We start from the raw sequence: 18,494 nt of genomic DNA, 5'->3' as shown, positions 1-18,494 counted from the left end.
AGTTAATGGGTGCAACACACCAACATGGCACATGTATACATATGTAATAAACATGCACGTTGTGCACATGTACCCTAGAACTTAAATTATAATTTAAAAAATGAAGTCTTTATCAAAGAAAAAAAAATACTTTCCATTATCAGACTTCCTTCCACATCTCAATGGCCAGAATCAGGTCAGCATGCTCATTTCTGCTCACCACTGTCAAGATGAATGACAAAACTCTGCATGGCTTAGACTGATCATCTGATGAGGGATAGGTATTTTGGAGTCATCCACAATGTCTTCCATAATCAATTATATTTTTATTTACACTTTCATATTTTTGGAGGTACACCTATTTGCAGTTTTTGCTGTTGATCTAAAATAAATGCTGATAACTGCATAGATACGGGTTGCATATCTTGGACTTTCTTCTGTCTGCTAAGCATTTTTACCTGAATCTAACATACTTTCTGAAATTCAGCATATTGAAATAAGCTCTTAGTTAGTCTTCCTCTCTAATGTAGTATGACTTTTTGTTAGTGGGTAGGATTACTATCCACTCAGTTACTTTACAGAGAACATTGAGAACATTTAGAGTCAACCCACACAGCATTAATTCTCACACACGTATACCTAATCATTTACCAAATCTAGTTAGTTTTGCCCCAAACTGTTGACTCAGTCTTCTCCTCTCTATTCCCATTACTGCTTTCCTGGTCTAGACCACTTCATTCAAAATGCTGAAGAGACATGGTATTTTCAAATGCCTCCCACCTCTGAGGCATACTGAGGCATATATATGTATTATATGTATGACAAGAGGCTGTAAATAATATATACGCACATATATAATATATACACATAAAATTCATATGTACACAAATACGTGCATATGTGTGTATTTTATGTGTATATATAACATGTGCATATACATATATTCTTACAGCCTCCTATCCCATTACTGACTCTCATATAAAATAGTGCTTGAAACATATAAACTACTACTACTACTAATTCCTTAACTATAATTTGTCTCAGTTCTGGCTTCTTCTTATGTTAAGTTTCAGCTTAGATGAAAATTCCCTTCCCTGGAATTGTCAATGTTCTTAGTAAATTTTATTTACACAATCCAGATAGATAATAGATAAGCTTCAGGTCGCTAAATCTTCCTAGATTCTCTGCCTTGCTCCACAGAGAATAAAGAACTACTATTTCTCTTTGGTATCTATACATTTCTACTTCATCTAGTAGGCTGTGGCAAATGTGAGGGCAGAAACGAACAGTCAACTTTGCATCTCAGAGGCTAACATAGTGCCTGCCACATAAGTGTATTTTATTGTATTATAGCTTTTACTTTAGGTTCAGGGGTGCATGTGCAGGTTTCTTATATAGGTAAACTGCATGTCATGGGGGTTCGGTTACAGATTATTTCATCCCCCAAGTAATAAGCATAGTACCCCATAGATATTTCTTTTTCTGATCCTCTCCCTTCATCCCTCTACTCTTAAGGATGCCCTGATGTCTGTCGTTCCCCTCTTTGTGTCCATGTGTTCTTGTTGTTTAGCTATCATCTCTCATTTATAAGTTAGAACATGCAGTATTGAGTTTTCTGTTCCTGCATTAGTTTGCTTAGGATTGTGGCTTCCAGTTCCATCCATGTTGCTGCAAAGAACATGATCTCATTCTTATTTTCTAGTTGTGTAGTATTGCAAATGTGGAATATGTACCACATTTCTTTACTCAGTCCACTTTGTGTATATGTACCATGTTTTCTTTATCCAATCTACTCTAATGGGTATTTAGATTGATTCCATATCTTTGCTATTGTGAATAACGCTTCCATGAACATAGCATGCATGTGTCTTTATGGTAGAATAATTTATATTGCTTTGGATATACACCCAATAATAGAATCCCTGGGTTGAATGGTAGTTCTGTTTCAAGTTCTTTGAGGAATCATCACACTTCTTTCCAAAATGACTGAACTAATGTACAGTCCCACCAGCAGTGTATAAGCATTTCTTTTTCTCCACAACCTCACTAGCATCTGTTATTGCTTCCCGTTTTAATAATAGCCATTCTGACCAGTGCGAGATGATATCTCATTGTGGTTTTGACTTGGATTTCTCTATTGATCAGTAATGTTGAGCTTTCTTCATATGCTTGTTGGCCACATGTATGTCCTCTTTTGAGAAGTGTCTGTTCATGTCCTTTAACCCACATTTTAATGCTTTTGTGGTTTTCTTCTTGTTAATTTGTTTAAGTTCCCTACAGGTTCAGGGTGTTAGACCTTTGGTGCACAGTTTGAAAATATTGTCTCCAATTGTGTATGATGTCTGTTTACTCTGATGATGGTTTCTTTTGCTACATAGGAGCTCTTTAACTTAGTTAGGTCCCATGTCAATTTTTGCTTTTGTTGCAATTGTTTATGGCATCTTCATCAAGAAATCTTTGTCAGATCCTATGTCCAGAATGGTATTTCCTACGTCATCTTCCATGTATTCATGGTTTTAGGTGTCAAATTTAAGTCTTTAATTCATCTTGAGTTGATTTTTGTATATGGTGTAAAGTGGGGGGGTCCAGTTTCAATCTTCTGCCTATGGCTTAACAGTTCTCCCAGTACCACTTATTCAATAGGGATTCCTTTCTCCATTGCTTGTTTTTGTAGGCTTTTTTGAAGATCAGATGGCTGTAGGTGTGCACCCTTATTTCTGGCTTCCCTATTCTGTTCCTTTGGTCTATGTTTCTATTTTTGTACCATTACCATTCTGTTTGGGTTACTATAGCCCTGTAATATCCTTTGAAGTCAGGTAACAAGATGCCTCTAGCTTTGTTCTTTTTGCTTAGGATTGCCTTGGCTATACAAGTCTTTTTTTTTGGTTCCATATTAATTTTTAAATAGTTTTTCCTAATTCTGTGAAGAACATCATTGGTTTTTTGATAGGGATAGCTTTGAATCTGTAAATTGCTTTAAGTAGTATGGCCATTTTAATGATATTGATGCTTCCTATCCATGAAGAGGGAATACTTTTTCATTTTTGTGTAATCTCTGATTTATTTGAGCAATGTTTGGTAATCATCATTGTAGAAATCTTTCACCTCCCTGGTAAGCTGTATTCCTAGTTACTTTATTCTTTTTGTGGCAATTGTGAATGGGATTGCATTGCTGATTTCGCTCTCAGCTTGGATATTGTTGCTGTATAGGAATGCTACTAATTTTTGAAGTTGATTTTGTATCCTGAAACTTTGCTAAAGCTGTTTGTCAGCTAAAAGAACTTTTGGGCAGAGACCATGGGATTTTCTAGATATAGAATTATGTCATCTGCAAAGAGGTATCCTTTGACTTCATCTCTTTCTATTTAAAAGTCTTTTATTCATTTCCCTTACCTGATTGCTCTGGCCAGGACTTCCAGTTATATGTTGAATAAGAGCGGTGATAGAGCTCATCCTTGTCTTGCTCCTGTTTTAAAGGGGAAAGCGTCCCGCTTTTGCCCATTCAATATAATGTTGGCTGTGGGTTTTTGATAGATGGTTATTATTCTGAAGTAAGTTCCTTCAATGCCTAAACATGAAGTAATGTTGAATTCTATCAAAAGCGTTTTCTGCATCTGTTGAGATGATCATGTGGTTTTCATTTTTAGTTCTGTTTATATGATGAGTCATACTTATTGATTTGCATATATTAAACCAACCTTACTTCCTAGGAATAAAGCCTACTTGATTGTGGAGGATTAACTTTTTGATGTGCTGCTGGATTTGGTTTGCTTGTATTTTGTTGAGTATTTTTGCATCAATGTTCATCAAGGATATTGGCCTGAAGTTTTCTTTTGTTGTTGTGTCTCTCCAGGTTTTGATATCAGGATGATGTTGACCTCATAGAATGAGTTGGGGAATAGTTTCCCCTCCCCTCCCCTCCCTCCCTCCCTTCCTTCCTTCCTTCCTTCTTTTTTGACGGAGTCTTGCTTTGTCACCCAGGCTAGATGCAGTGGCATGATCTCGGCTCACTGCAACCTCTGCCTCCAAGGTTCAAGTGATTCTCCTGCCTCAGCCTCCTGAGTAGCTGGGACTACAGGCACATGTCACCACACCCGGCTAATTTTTGTATTTTTAGTAGAGATGGGGTTTCATCATATTGGCCAGGCTGTTCTCGAACTCCTGACCTTGTGATCCACTTGCCTCAGCCTCCCAAAGTGCTGGGATTACAGGCATGAGCCACTGCGCCCGTCCTAGTTTCATTTTTTGGGAATAGTTTCAGAGGAATGGTATCAGTTCTTCTTTATAAATCTGGTAAAATTTGGCTGTGAATTCGTCTGGTCCTAGGCTTTTGTTTTGTTGGTAGGCTTTTTATTACCAATTCAATTATGAAACTTGGTCTGATCACTGATTATTGGTGATGATCAGAGATCAGAGTTATTGGTCTGATCAGAGATTCATTTTATTTCTGTTTTAGCCTTGGGAGGTTTTATGTGCCCAGGAACGTATCTACTTATTCTAGATGTTCGGGTTTGTATGCACAGAAGGGCTCACAGTAGTCTCTGAGTGTTATTTTTTCTATTTCTGTGAGGTCAGTGGTAATGTCCCATGTCATTTCTAATTGTGCTTCTTTTATGTCATCTATTTTTTTCTTTATTAGTATACCTAGTGGTCTATCTTGTTAATTTTTTCAAATAATCAACTTATGGATTAGATAATCTTTTGCATTTTTTTTGTCTGAATTTCCTTCAGTTCATGTCTGATTTTGGTTATTTCTTGTCTTCTGCTAATTTTGAGGTTGGTTTCTTCTTGTTTCCACAGTTCCTCTGATTGTGATGTTAACTTGAAATTTTTCTCTCTTTTTGATGTGAGTATTTAGTGCCATAAATTTCTCTCTCAACACTGCCTTAGCTGTATCCCAGAGATTCTGGTATGTTGTATCTTTGTTCTCATTAGCTTCAAAAACATTTTTGATTTCTGCCTTAATTTATTATCTACCCAATAGTAATTCAGAGGCAGGTTGTTTAATTTCCATGTTATTGTATGGTTTTTAGTGACTTTCTTAGTATTGATTTCTATGTTTCTTGCACTGTGCTTTAAGAGTGTGCTTGGTATGATTTCATCTTTTTAAAAAAAATTTGCTGAGGATTGTTTTATGTCTAGTTGTGTGTTTGATATTACAGTATGTGTCATGTGGTGATGAGAAGACTGTGTATTCTGTTTTATTTGTGTGGAGAATTCTGTAGATGTCTATTAGGTCCAGTTGGTTCAGGATCGAGTTCAGGTCCTAAAGATCTGTGTTAATTTTATGCATCAGTGGTCTGATACTGCCAGTGGGGTGTTAAAGTCTCCCTTTATTATTGTTTGGGAATCTAAGTCTCTTCTTCATAGGTCTCTAAGAAGTTGCTTCATGAATCAGGGTATTCCTGTGTTAAATGTGTATATATTTAGGATAGTTAGGCCTTGTTGTATTGAACCCTTTACCATTATGTAGTACCCTTCTTTGTCTTTTTTGATCTTTGCTGGCATAAAGCCTATTTTGTCTGAATTTAGAATATAAATCCCTGAATTTTACTGTTTTCCATTTTCTTGATAGATTTTTCTCAATCCTTTTATTTTGAGACTATGTATGTCATTGCATGTGAGATGGGTCTCTTGTAGAGAGCATAGCATTGGGTATCACTTGTTTATCCAGTTTCCCACTGTGTTCTTATTAGGGTGTTTAGCCTGTTTCCATTCAAGGTTAGTGTTGACAGATGCAGATTTGATCCTGTCATCATGTTACTGGGTTATCATGCAGACTTGTTTGTGTGTTTGCTTTATATTATCACTGGTCTGTGTTTTTTTTTTTTTTTTTTTTTGAGATGGAGTGCAGTGGCTGGATCTCAGCTCACTGCAAGCTCCGCCTCCCGGGTTTACACCATTCTCCTGCCTCAGCCTCCCGACTAGCTGGGACTACAGGCACCCGCCACCTCGCCCAGCTAGTTTTTTGTATTTTTTAGTAGAGGCGGGGTTTCTCCATGTTAGCCAGGATGGTCTCGATCTCCTGACCTTGTGATTCACCCGTCTTGGCCTCCCAAAGTGCTGGGATTACAGGCTTGAGGTCTGTGTTCTTAAATATGTTTTTGAAGTAGTTGGTAATGATCTTTCCTTTTCATATTTAGTACTCCTTTCAGGACCTCTTGTAAGGCAGTTCTGGTGGCAATGAATTTCCTTAGCATTTGCTTGTGTGAAAAGAATGTTATTTCTCCTTCACTTATAAAGCTTAGTTTGGCTGGATATAAAATTCTTGGTTAGAAATTATTTTCTTTAAGAATGTTGAATATAGGTCCCTAGTCTCTTCTGGTTTGCAGGACTTCCGCTGAGAGATTTGCTGTTAGCCGGATGGGGTTCCTGTTGTAGGTAATCTGCCCCTTCTCTCTAGCTGCCTTTAACATTTTTAATTTCATTTGAACCTTGGAGAATCTGATGATTATGTGTCTTGGGGATGGTCTTCTTCTGTAGTATCTCACAAGGATTCTTTGCATTTTCTGAATTTAAATGTTGACCTCTCTAGTGAGGTGGAGGAAGTTTTCATGGATGATACCCGGAAATATGTTCCCAAGTTGCTTACTTTCTCCTCGGCTCCTTCAGGGATGTCAGTGAGTTGTATGTGTGGCCTTTTTACATAATCACATATTTCTGGGGGGGGTGTTCATTCCATTTAATTCTTTTTCTTTATTTTTTTGTGACTTACTTATTTCAGAGAATCAGTCTTCAAGCTCTGAGACATTTTACTCAGCTTGGTCTATTTGCTGTTCATACTTGCAATTTTGCTTATAAAACTCTTGTACTGTGTTTTTCAGCACTGTCAGATCAGTTTTTTTTTTTTATAATAGGTATTTTGTCCATCAGCTCCTGTATGATTTTATTGTACTCCTTAGATTCCTTGGATTAGATATTGACACTCTCCTGGATCTTGATGTTTTTCTTTATTATTCATTTTTTGAATTCTTTTTCTGTCATTTCAGCCCAATTAACCACCCTTTCTGAGGGACTAGTGCGGTTGATTGGAGAAAAGAAGCCACTTTGGCTTTTTGAGTTGCCCAAGTTCTAGTACTTGTTCTTTCTCACCTGTGTGGGCTGGTGTTCCTTTAACTGTAGCATAATTTGAGTACAGTCAGCAGACCTCTTTTCTGGATGTTTTCAGAGGGCCAAGGCTTTGTGCTGGGTCATTGTTTGCAGCTGAATTCTTATTCTGGATTTTCTGGTGCTCAGGTGGTATATTAGCAAAGTGTCTTTGATGTTGACGTTTTGGTCTGTGATCCAGTACATGGTACTTAAGCATAATGGCCACTAGGCAGGCCCTTGCTCAGCCACTTTGCTCCTCTGTATTTCCTCATCGTTGCAGCCAGGCTCCCACTTAGTGCTCCGTGCTCTGAGAGTGTGGGCTCCTCTCCCACTCAAGTGCTGGCTGTAGATTTCATCTTGGCACTCCCAGGCTGCACACTGAGGCTCTGGGGCGAGCTCAGGCTTTATGTTCCCTCCCCAGCTTGGAGGCAGCAGGGGAAGGGACCTTAGCAGTGGTTGTGGCAGACAGTCTTTCACTTGTCTCTTGGGGATCCACCCCACAGAGATGTGGAGCCACTGTCAATCGATGTGATCAGCCTGGAATGGAGCGGCTGCACTGTGGACCCAAGCTGGGGGGCTCTGCCTGGTAACAAGCAGGAGAGGTGGTTGGTTCATAGGGCAGATAAACTGGCCTCTTTTCCTTAGGGCAGCTGCAGCTTGTTGGAGGTGTAGTTAATCTTCCCAGTCTTTGCTCCTTCCCCAGTCCGAGAGCAGCAAGGGCAGTGCCACTGCAGTGGCAATGGGATGGGGGCTTTTGGTTACTTCCTGGTGCTCCACCTCAGAGAAACACTGAGCAACTGCTGCTGGGAATGTTCAGCCAGGAAGTGGGGTGGTTGTGCTGCTGCCCTGAGCTGCCGGCTCTGCTTGTTGATGAGTATGGAGGTCAAGGGCTCACAAGGAGGAGAGACTGAGCTCTTCTTCATACGGGGAGTGTGGCATGCTGGGAGCATGGGTGAAGCCTTCAGGATCTTTACTTCTTCCCTATACTAAAGGCAGCAGGGGTAGAACCACTGCTGTGGCAGTAGCAGAGGGGATCAGTTGCCGCTGGAAGCCCTCCGTAGGGAAACTCAGAACCATTACCAGTGGGAGTGCTCAGCTGTGGGTGGAGTGGCTGATCTGTGGTCCTGAACCAGGGGCTCTGCCTGGTGAAGAGTGGGAGCCAGACGCACAGGGACGAGGCACTGAACTCTTCTCCTTATGGTGGCTGCCGTGTGCTGGAGGTTCCAGTTTAGTGATAAGGCCCTTTGTTCCTACTCCAACCCGAGGATTAGTAGAGCAGTATCACTGCAGCAGGAATGGCAGAGGGGCTGTGGGTTGTCTCTGGAATTTCCTCCTCAGAGAACTGCAGAACTGTCTTCAACTAAAGTGTTCAGGTGGGGGCAGGGTAGTTGTGCTAGAGTACCAGGCTGGGAGGCCCTACCCGGTCAGGAGAAGTGGGGTCCGGGACCTGCATGGAAAATAGTCTGGCTGCTTTCTTCTGTGGAGCAGCTGTGCTGTGCTGGGGATCTGTCCAGTCCCAGTCCTAGCACACGGTCTTCACAGCCTGAAGGGAACAGCAGCAAGGTCTGCAAAACAGCACAAAATGAAGCTTGCTTCTCCATCCCAGAGAAGTGCACAGCTGCCACTCATCCAAGAGACCCTGCAGAGTGGGGGCAAGAGTCCTGTGTTGGGAGGTCCTGCGAAGTGAGAAGCAGGATTGTGGGCCCAAGTAAAAGATCTGCTTGTTTTTTCCCCACAGGGCGGCTGTGATGTGTTGGGGATCCACACCTGTCCCTAGTCACCATGCACTCTCTGGAGACGGAGGACAGCATCAGAAAAGTATGTGAAACAGCGAAAGTGGCAGCCCTCTTCTCCCTGCGGGAGCTTCACCCCAGGAAAGTGCAGAGCTGCTACCAGCCTGAGAGCCTCAGCAGCGGGTGGCTGAAGTCCTAGGCTAGTGGGCCTTAACCTGGGAGATGCAGTGGAGGTGAGGCCTGCAGTGCATCACTGCTCAGCCCTCTGGACCTGCAGTTCATCACTGCTCAGCCCTCTGGACCTGCAACCCATCACTGCTCAGCCCTCTGCCTCTGGAGTCCATCACTGCTCAGCCCTCTGCCTCTGGAGTCCATCACTGCTCAGCCCTCTGGACCTGCAACTCATCACTGCTCAGCCCTCTGGATCTGGAGCCCATCACTGCTCAGCCCTCTGCCTGGAGTCCATCACTGCTCAGCCCTCTGGACCTGCAGTTCATCACTGCTCAGCCCTCTGGATTTGGTCCCTTTCCTGTGGGTGCGCAAGGGAGCCTGACCTCCCCTGTTGCTGGAGCTGTAGCCACTAAGCCAGAATGCCAGGGCATCCAAGGCTCCAAGGACTCCACATGTGCCTGAGCAAGGACTCTGCCCAGACTCCATGGAGCTCTGCATGTCAGTCTGAAGGCCCTGGTCAAGTGAAGAGATCTCCTAAACCCAAGGTTGCAAAAGTCTATGGGAAAATTATGGGTCCCCAGGGACTCTCACTCACTTACTCACTCACCATTTCCCCATGGTGGGGAAGCCTCCCCTGACTTTATGCCATTCCTGAGTGGGTGGTCGTCCTGTCTCACTCCTCTCCACTCTCTTTGGGTTGAGTTGTTTCCTTGATTAATCCCATTGTGTCCTCCTGGATGTTTCAGTGGAAGATCTAGTATTTACTTCCCACATGTTCTATGTTCTTTTCTCCATCAGAGTGGCACATACTGGCTGCTTCTAGTCAGTTTTCTTGGCTTTTGCCTCTGCTATATTGATAAGGCAGATAGGTCCAGTGGATAGTTGTGATAGTCATATTTGTGCTTTCAGAGGCTATACAAATTGCTGAATAACTGTAATGGATTATACTATCTAGTGACCATAATAACCCTGTGAGTCATTTGATATTACCCTTGGAAGGATCTAGGTGTTAATGTCAATTGTAGTAAAGGCAGGACCCAAACTAAATCCAGTGTCTATGGATATAATCATGATCCTGATTGTCACCATGAATAAATAAGTCATTGGGTAAACGACTTTGCCCTGTTGTTTCACCATCATCCAGAAAAATTCTCTCAAAACTACTATGTGTCTGGCCAGGTGCAGTGGCTCATGCTTATAATCCCTGCACTTTGGGAGGCCGAGGTGGGTGGATAACTTGAGGCCAGGAGTTCAAGATCAGCCTGGCCAATGTGGTGAAACCCCGTCTCTACTAAAAATACAAAAATTAGCCTGTCATGGTGGTGCACGCCTGTAATCCCAGCTACTCAGGAGGCTGAGGCATGATAATCACTTCAGCCTGGAAGGCAGGGGTAGCAGTGAGCCCAAATCATGCCACTGCACTGCAGCCTAGACAACAGAGAGAGACTCTGTCTCAATAACAACAACAACAATAACAAAAACACAACACTACATCTCGTTTCTAATCGCTGGGTTGATATACTTGTCCTCTGATTTTCTAATAGTATAAATAATTACAAATATAAAATAATTTTATGTAAAATTCTACAGCAATTAGCAGGTTGCTTGCATGCATTCATTCCTAAAATATTTGTTGAGTTTGCATTTTTTTCTAAACACTATACGTTGTGATTATCCTTCACTTCCCGTGAATGACCTAGAAAAATCATGACTACCTCCTAATTCAAGCCTAAATTCATGTTGCCAGGCTACTGAAAGGCATTTACTTTGTGAATTTTTTACTCTTTATACTCACTCTTCTACTCCTTACATGAAAATAGGTTACCATATTATCACTTAGATTGTTTAAAATTGAGGATTTGTCCGTGTATGTGTGTTATATGTGTTATTACCTACATTTGGAAATATGTTTGTGCTTATTACCTTCAAATAATAAATAATACTTTACCTATTTTAAAATAAGAGCTGAGAGAGTAAGAAAAATAGCCATAGAAACAACTAAACAAATGCTACTTTAAAAAAAGGCCTTTGTAAATGAATATTTTTTTATGAAACTATAATTTATTTCCTTCTGGAAAATGATATAATCACCACTAGGGATAAATATTATCATGAGAAATACATCTTAATCACTTTTTCCAAGCTAAAAGAAGTTTATTAATGACTTTTTAAAAAATAGCTATTGTGATCAAGGCTAGCCAGTTCTTCAAGTTTCAAAAATTTACAGAAAGCAAAGTTGAGAATGGATCAATAAATTTATTTAGAAAGAGACTTTGTTCTTTCAAAATAAAGATACTTGCTCTTATTGTTTTATTTTTTATTGTTAGGATAAGGTACCTTAAATAAGATTAATGTCTGCACTACGAAACATACTTTACTAGGTAAATGTGCACAAAAGTACCATGTTTAAACACATGAGGTTCAAAAGTGTTGGTTATATGTCATATATGAATAAGGGTGAAGCAAAATCTAGACATTACTATAATCAGAAATTAAGAAAATAAAATTATTTTTACAGGAAACACATGAACAAAAGTTATTCTAGAATTAGATCAGAGATTTCATACACTGAACATTCTTGGACTGCCTATCTCTGCCATCAACATCAATAATAAATTAACTGATCACTAACTCCTCTCTGTCTTCTAAGTAAAACAGCAAGTCAATGAGAGCAGAGGTTCCTCCTTTGAAGTCAGGTAAAGGGGCTGCTGCAGTCCTGTCTTCTGATCATCCTTAAGCAGTGGCTGTCAACTGTCCCTGCTTTTGTTACCTATCTGATTCAAACTATGGGAGTCCACTGATGGGAAAGGAACTCAGTGTCTCTTGGACAAGAGCTCATTTCATTGCACTTTCCTTGTTTTCATCAAAGACAGCCAGAAGCTCAGGACACTGCAGGTGTCACATCTATGAAGTTCTTTATCATGAAGAAACCTAGAAAAGAGACCGTCTTCAGAATTTCATATTGTGTTACAGAGTTGGAGTGCTTCCCTCTACCTCTGCAGGTTCCACTGAAAGAAAACTTTTCCTAAATTCTTCACACAACTTGCTCCTCATGGACTCTGGAGAAAAATGGAAATTATACTTCCTTGATGACTTCAGCATCAGGATATGAGAATGGGCTATCTTTTCTGTCTCTCTGCTGATATCACCACAGTGAAATTCTTGACCATGCCACAAACTTTGTGAAAACGTTTCTGTAGTTATAGAAAATAAAATCAATTCAGAAGGTGTTAGGACCTTTTGTGTTGGCAAACAACATTGACAACACAGTGTTTTTTTTTTTTTTTTTTTAATGAAATATATATAGAGAGACTGAGGATTCTGCTGTGGACAAGGTAGGCAGTATTCCATGTGTAGACACAGACCATAATAGTTCTCGACCTTGGCTTCAAATAACCATTCATAGAGTGCAATACTCACTGCTGTTTTTTTGTTGTTGCTTCTATTTGAATATTTGCCTTTTACCCAGAATATCTAAGCAAGTGATATGTTGGGGTAAGGAAACTTGTAATGTTACAATATAAAATAATTAGTTATTTTTATATAACCAAGAGGCTGTTTTTATAGTGTCTAGATGATATATGTAGGTTGTTAAAAAATATAGCAGGCAGAGCATGTGAAACCTTAGGCCAGCAGCAGAAAACCTGTCCTGGGTAGTGATAAAATAGCCCGAGGAATCTGGAGACTTTACCTGGCACAAGATTTGTGTGCAAACTGCTGTGACATGTCTATAAACAACACATGGGCCTGTCTTAGTAAAGATAGAAATAAACTGAGAGGGAGCTTTATAAGAATTTGTAGTCAACACTGCTTTAATTAGTAAACAGCTGATTCAATTGAATCCTTGTGAATTTAAAGATATATCAATAGAAAATGTCAAATTAAAATACAAAGATACAAAGAGTTAAAAATGATAACAAGAACAGAGTGTCTAAGAGCTATGGGACAATATAAAGTGGTTTAATACACATTCTTCTGAAGTCTCAGAAGAATAAGAGACAGAGAAAGGGACAAGATAAATATTTGAAAAGATAATAATTTACAAGTTTTCAAATATAATAAAAAAATGAAAAATTTAATAAGCACTTTTTCAAACATAATTGCATAAATATAAAAGTTCTAAAAGTATCAATGTAAGTTAGCAATTTTTAGGTTTGGTAAAAAAATCAAGACCCAATTATGTAGAAAAAAATATATTTTAAATATAAAACAGAAAATTAACATTGCAAACAGTAATCAAAAGATGATATAGCTATGTATCTGATGAAGCAGACTTCAGAACAAAAAACATAATTGGAAATGACAGATCATTCCATACTATTAATGGGCTAATTTACCAGGGAGGAATACAATCATAATGTGTATGCACCTAACAAAAATAGCCTTAAGATACATACATCTGGCACTGAAAGAAAAAAACTGCAGTCAAATCTACGATTATATTTGGAGACTTCAATACTCCACTCAGGTAATCACAAAACAAGTTGAAAGTACATAAGAGAATAAAAGACTGCAATGACACTTGAAGATAGCTTGACTGAACTGACATTTTTAGAACAGCAACATATTAGGATAAACATTCTTTTTAAGTGCACAAAGAGAATTCATCATTTAAGGTCCATATTCTGAACCATAGGACAAACCTGGAAAAGTTAAAAGAAATAAAATCATGGAGTGTATGTTTTCTGCTTATAGTGAAATTGATTAGAAATCAAGAGTAGAAAAATATAAAAGAAAATCCCTCATATATTTGGAAATTAAATAACAAATTTTTAAATAACTCACAGAATAAAGTGTTAGATCATCAGAAAGAAACTCATGAAATTTTTTGAACTGAATGAAAATAAAAAGACTCAAAATTTGTAGGATGCTACATAAGCAGTTTGTAGAAGGAAGTTTATTGTGCCAAATGCTCAGAATAGAAAACAAAAAAGGTTTTAAATCAATAAGATACACCTTAAGGAACTAGAGAAAGAAGAGCAAAATAAACTCCAAACAAGAAGAAATTAGGAAATAATAAAGACTGTAAGTCTATAAAATAGAAGACAGAACAAAAAATAGAGAAAATAAACGAAACCAAGGCTGATTATTGGAAACAATCAATAAAATTAATAAACTTCTGTCCAGATACATTGAGTGAATATGGAAAGAATGCACAACCATTATCAATATTATAAAGATAGTGGGCACATCTCTACAGATACTACAGACATAAAAGGAAAACAAGGGAATATTGTGAACAACTTTTCAAATTCTTTGCAAATTGAGTTACCCCTCCAGTAATCAGTAGTACCTCTAAATCTCTGTTATGGTCCCTTATAACTATAAGAGAGCTCATAACAAGAGATTATAAGCTTACAACTTATAACACTAAGTGCTGTGTTCTGGGATTATGATAGTCCTTGGGATAGCTGCTGTCAGAATTGGAGGTCAGACCCTTTAAATGTGGTTAGTTGTGTCCTGAATTGGGAAATCGCTGTTCACCCATTAAAACTTTAGAAGTCCAATGTGCTATCCATAGCACCCTGCAGCCTAGACACTTTAAAAAATGAAAAATGCATCTGGGTTTGGCATTGAGCTAATAAAACTTCTGAGATTATAAAAAAGTCACCCTCATCCACTGAGATGTGGCCAGACTACAGTTGCTGCAGGAACAGGACCTCCCTTCAGGCATCACGAGAGTTGCTGGATAAGAGTTAATAGAAGAAGAACATGTTGCATGGGGGCAGAATTGTTTGTTTAAGATATGCATTTTTTAAAACTCTGGGGTTTACCTCATAAGAATGAGATAGTTTTATTTTGGATTTTAACTTCCTTGAATTTTTCAGCACTTTAAGAGGCTGTGATAATTACATAATAGAATCAAAAATTTGGGCATTTTTTAATGTAGTTGTGTTTTATTAAAATATCTTTATGAAGCATTTAACCTTGCAGCAGGTCTCTGATAGGCCATCTACAACCATGTGGCATAAGATACAGTATGTAGAGCACATTTTCTGTCTTGAATGAAGAGAGCATCAACATATATTGATATACATTTGAGAACCTTTTGGGAGTAAATAATTATTAATAAATAGCAATTCCTGGGAGATGCAGAAGAATGAATTGGTTAATTTGGGGTCAGTGGGGCTTTGCGAATGTTAGAACAAGATGGCCATGATATGGTTCTGTTTACCTCTCCAAGGAGGATACAAAAAAAAAAAAACAAGTAAACATAGAAGAGGTTAAAGCCCATATTTATACATAATTAAGAATATTGTCTAATGTTAAAATGGGACCTAGCTTTCTCTAAGCCTTATTATATCTATACAATAAAATTTTTATTAAACAATACTGGCTTCTGGCACCTTTTTACCTATGGGAAGAAGAGTCACTTAGAGTTTGGTAGAAGAAGGTATGAAGGTAGAGATCAGCTCCCTGGGAACCAGCTGGCGAAGTTGTTTTCTCCTCCAGGAATTCAGTTTTATAAGGAGCAGTTTCCACTATTAGGGGTCATTAGGTTGTCCAGCTGTGCCCAAGAAAGGCTGAATATAGCACAATATTAAGAAGCCTAGTGTTAATTTGCAGCCAAGCCATGCTCTCTACTATAAGCTTTATGAACAATAATACCAACATATTCCTCCCCATTTTGACTTCTTATTCGTTAAATTTCAACTGGTTCAGATATTAGGATGTGGTGAAATAGGGCTATTTAGACATTTTCCTATGACCTTTCCATTTTCTTTTCCATCTTTGAGCCATCCATTACCAAGAAATGAATGTGAGATGGCAAAACTTACCTTTGGACTCCGTAAGTCACATTAATTTGTTCCATGAAGGAATTAGTTTATTATCAACATTAATACTTTGAACTATATATTAAAGGAATAAATGTTTAATACCTAGCTATTAACATATAATTTTAAAATTCAATAACATTTGTCCTACATATTTTAAAGTTAGTATTTTATATAACAATTAGAAACATACTATTCATTAACATTTTATTTAGCTCTCTTTTGTCAAAGCAACCTTTCTCAACTACTACGTTGTAGAAAAGTTAAAGTTTCTTAGTTCCATTTTAACAATTGGACTTGTAATATACATTTTTTAAAAGTCTTTGCTTTCCAACCTTTAGCTACTAATTATAATTACCACACTTTGAAAAGATTCAAACTATTACCAATGTTTGTATCTGCATAATTTTGAACAATTGATTTTGCATTTTAAGACCTTTTAAAAGAGGGGTATCAACACCTCAAACCTTCATGAGGAAAACTGTTATCAAAGTGTTTCATGAGTATGCTTTGTATGGCACTACTATAAAAGATGTTATTATTATGTATATCTATAAGTGTATATTTTAAATGACAGTATTCCAGTATGTGAGAAAATCCTACAAACAATGCATTTCCCTGCTGGCAGAAGTATTATGTAACCTTCAGTGACAAACTCTTCTTCTGCCTCTTGTACTAGGCTGGCTATCTCAAGGTCAATACTCTTACTGGGCTCTTGAATGATCCACTTATTAAATAGTTAACTGGCATAACCAATCAATGCATTTTTGTGAATAACTTTATAATAATATACAAATACTTATGATATTTACAATAATCTACAAATGTTTTTAAATTTTAATATACATGTATTAAAGTATATATACTTTATATTATATACCAATATTAATATATAATCTATAAAATTATAATATTATATATTAATATTATACAATATTTTATTAATGTACAATATACAATTATTAGCAACATGCAAATATGAAAGTATAATAATTTGCAAATATTTTTAATTTTCTGCCAATGCTGTCTAGTACAGCTAAAGCTATGAGTAGGACAAGTGCTTTCTCTGTTATCATGGAGCTTAGACTAGCTGCCTCTTCATCCACTTCTGCAAAAAATCCAATTGTGCACTGAAAGTGAAAGCATTTTTGACATTTGAAAAGTTCTGTCCAACAATCATTTGTTTTCTTTTTATGTAATTGGCATATTTTACAGATTGGATCACATTTTTCTTGAAAAATCATTAAAATAGAGAGGGAGCTACACATTAAAAATATTTGTTATGCATTTCCTACATTAGAGTAACATTCAACAATGTTTTGTGTATCCTAGTAAACATATAAAAATGAAGAAAATACATATTTTACCTTTGTTAATTACATTATGAGAAACTGCTTAATTTCTTTTAGCTTACTTTTCCATGTAGATATTTCACTTAGAGCTATTTCCTTGTCAATTCATGTAGCACTCAGTTATTATTTTATAACTACTGTCCTTGTAGTCCACAATATGCTTGTACAGTAGACTTTTAAGTTCATTTCAGAGTAGCCATTTAGTATCTCTCCAAGGTTTTACTATTGCAAACAACATCATAGGAAATGTGGCTGTACAGGTCGTTGTGCACATTGCAAGTAGTTGCTTTGGATATATGCCTAGAAGGAGATTTGCTAAATCAAATGACACATATACTCAGATTTTGCTAGAGATGTGACATTGCCAACCAGAAGAAAATCAGTATCTATTTAAGCCTTTTTCCAACAATGTATGAAATTATGCACTTTCCATCACCATGTTCCATAATGAATTTCATCACATTAAAAATTTTTGAAAGAAAAATAATGAAAGAAAACTATACACCATGTTTTCTTGAAATACATACTTTCTTTATAAATACTGAGGTTGAATATCTTTTTATACACGCATTGGCCATTAACACATCTTGTGTATTTAATCTGTAAATTTATTTTCATATTCCTCACCTGTTGTTTTACTTATCATTAATTAATTACTTAAAATTTTAGGCAATTAAAATACTGAAAAAAGAGGTAAAAATCAAACCAAATCCCACAAGGAAAGATAAAATGATTATAACTTGATTTTAAATGTCCTTTTTATGCAATTGCATAAATTAAAAAGGATCTTATTAGGCATGTAATTTTTCAAGAGCCTTTTATTTTATTCGAACATAAGATGTGGTCCTTTATTATATGAATTACCATATAAATTCAACTATTTTAAAATGGTAAACTATTCACCCTTTGTATGGCTATACTTAATTTCTTTAATGTCCTATGGATGAACTTTTCGAATGTGGACATTTATTTGATATTATAGACAGCTCTTCATTGACAATCCTTATGTGTGTATGTATCTGTGTGTATACAAGCACACACACACCTTTCTACATTATCATCTTAGGATATGGTCACTGACCAGAAGCAGCTGAAGCAAATGATATGCACATTTTAAAATTGGCATATATTATAAAACTGCCTTTTTTAAAGCTTGCAAAAATTTGCAAATTACTACAGAACTGGTTTTCACGTCGAAATAACAAATTCCTAAACTACAGAGTTACTTTTTCTCATTCAATGATCAGTTACAAAGCTAAAGTATTTCATTATTGCTTTTATTGGAATTGATTCATTAATGTGGTTAATACATGTTGAATATTTATTGGACAATTGAGTTATATTTACTTCTTTATGAGTTATTTATTCATGTTCCTTGGCTACATTTCTCTTTG

The sequence above is a fragment of the Colobus angolensis genome, unplaced genomic scaffold (assembly GCF_000951035.1).
Source record: "Colobus angolensis palliatus isolate OR3802 unplaced genomic scaffold, Cang.pa_1.0 Scaffold327, whole genome shotgun sequence".
Lineage (NCBI taxonomy): Eukaryota > Metazoa > Chordata > Mammalia > Primates > Cercopithecidae > Colobus > Colobus angolensis.
Note: the sequence above shows the minus strand (reverse complement) of the source record.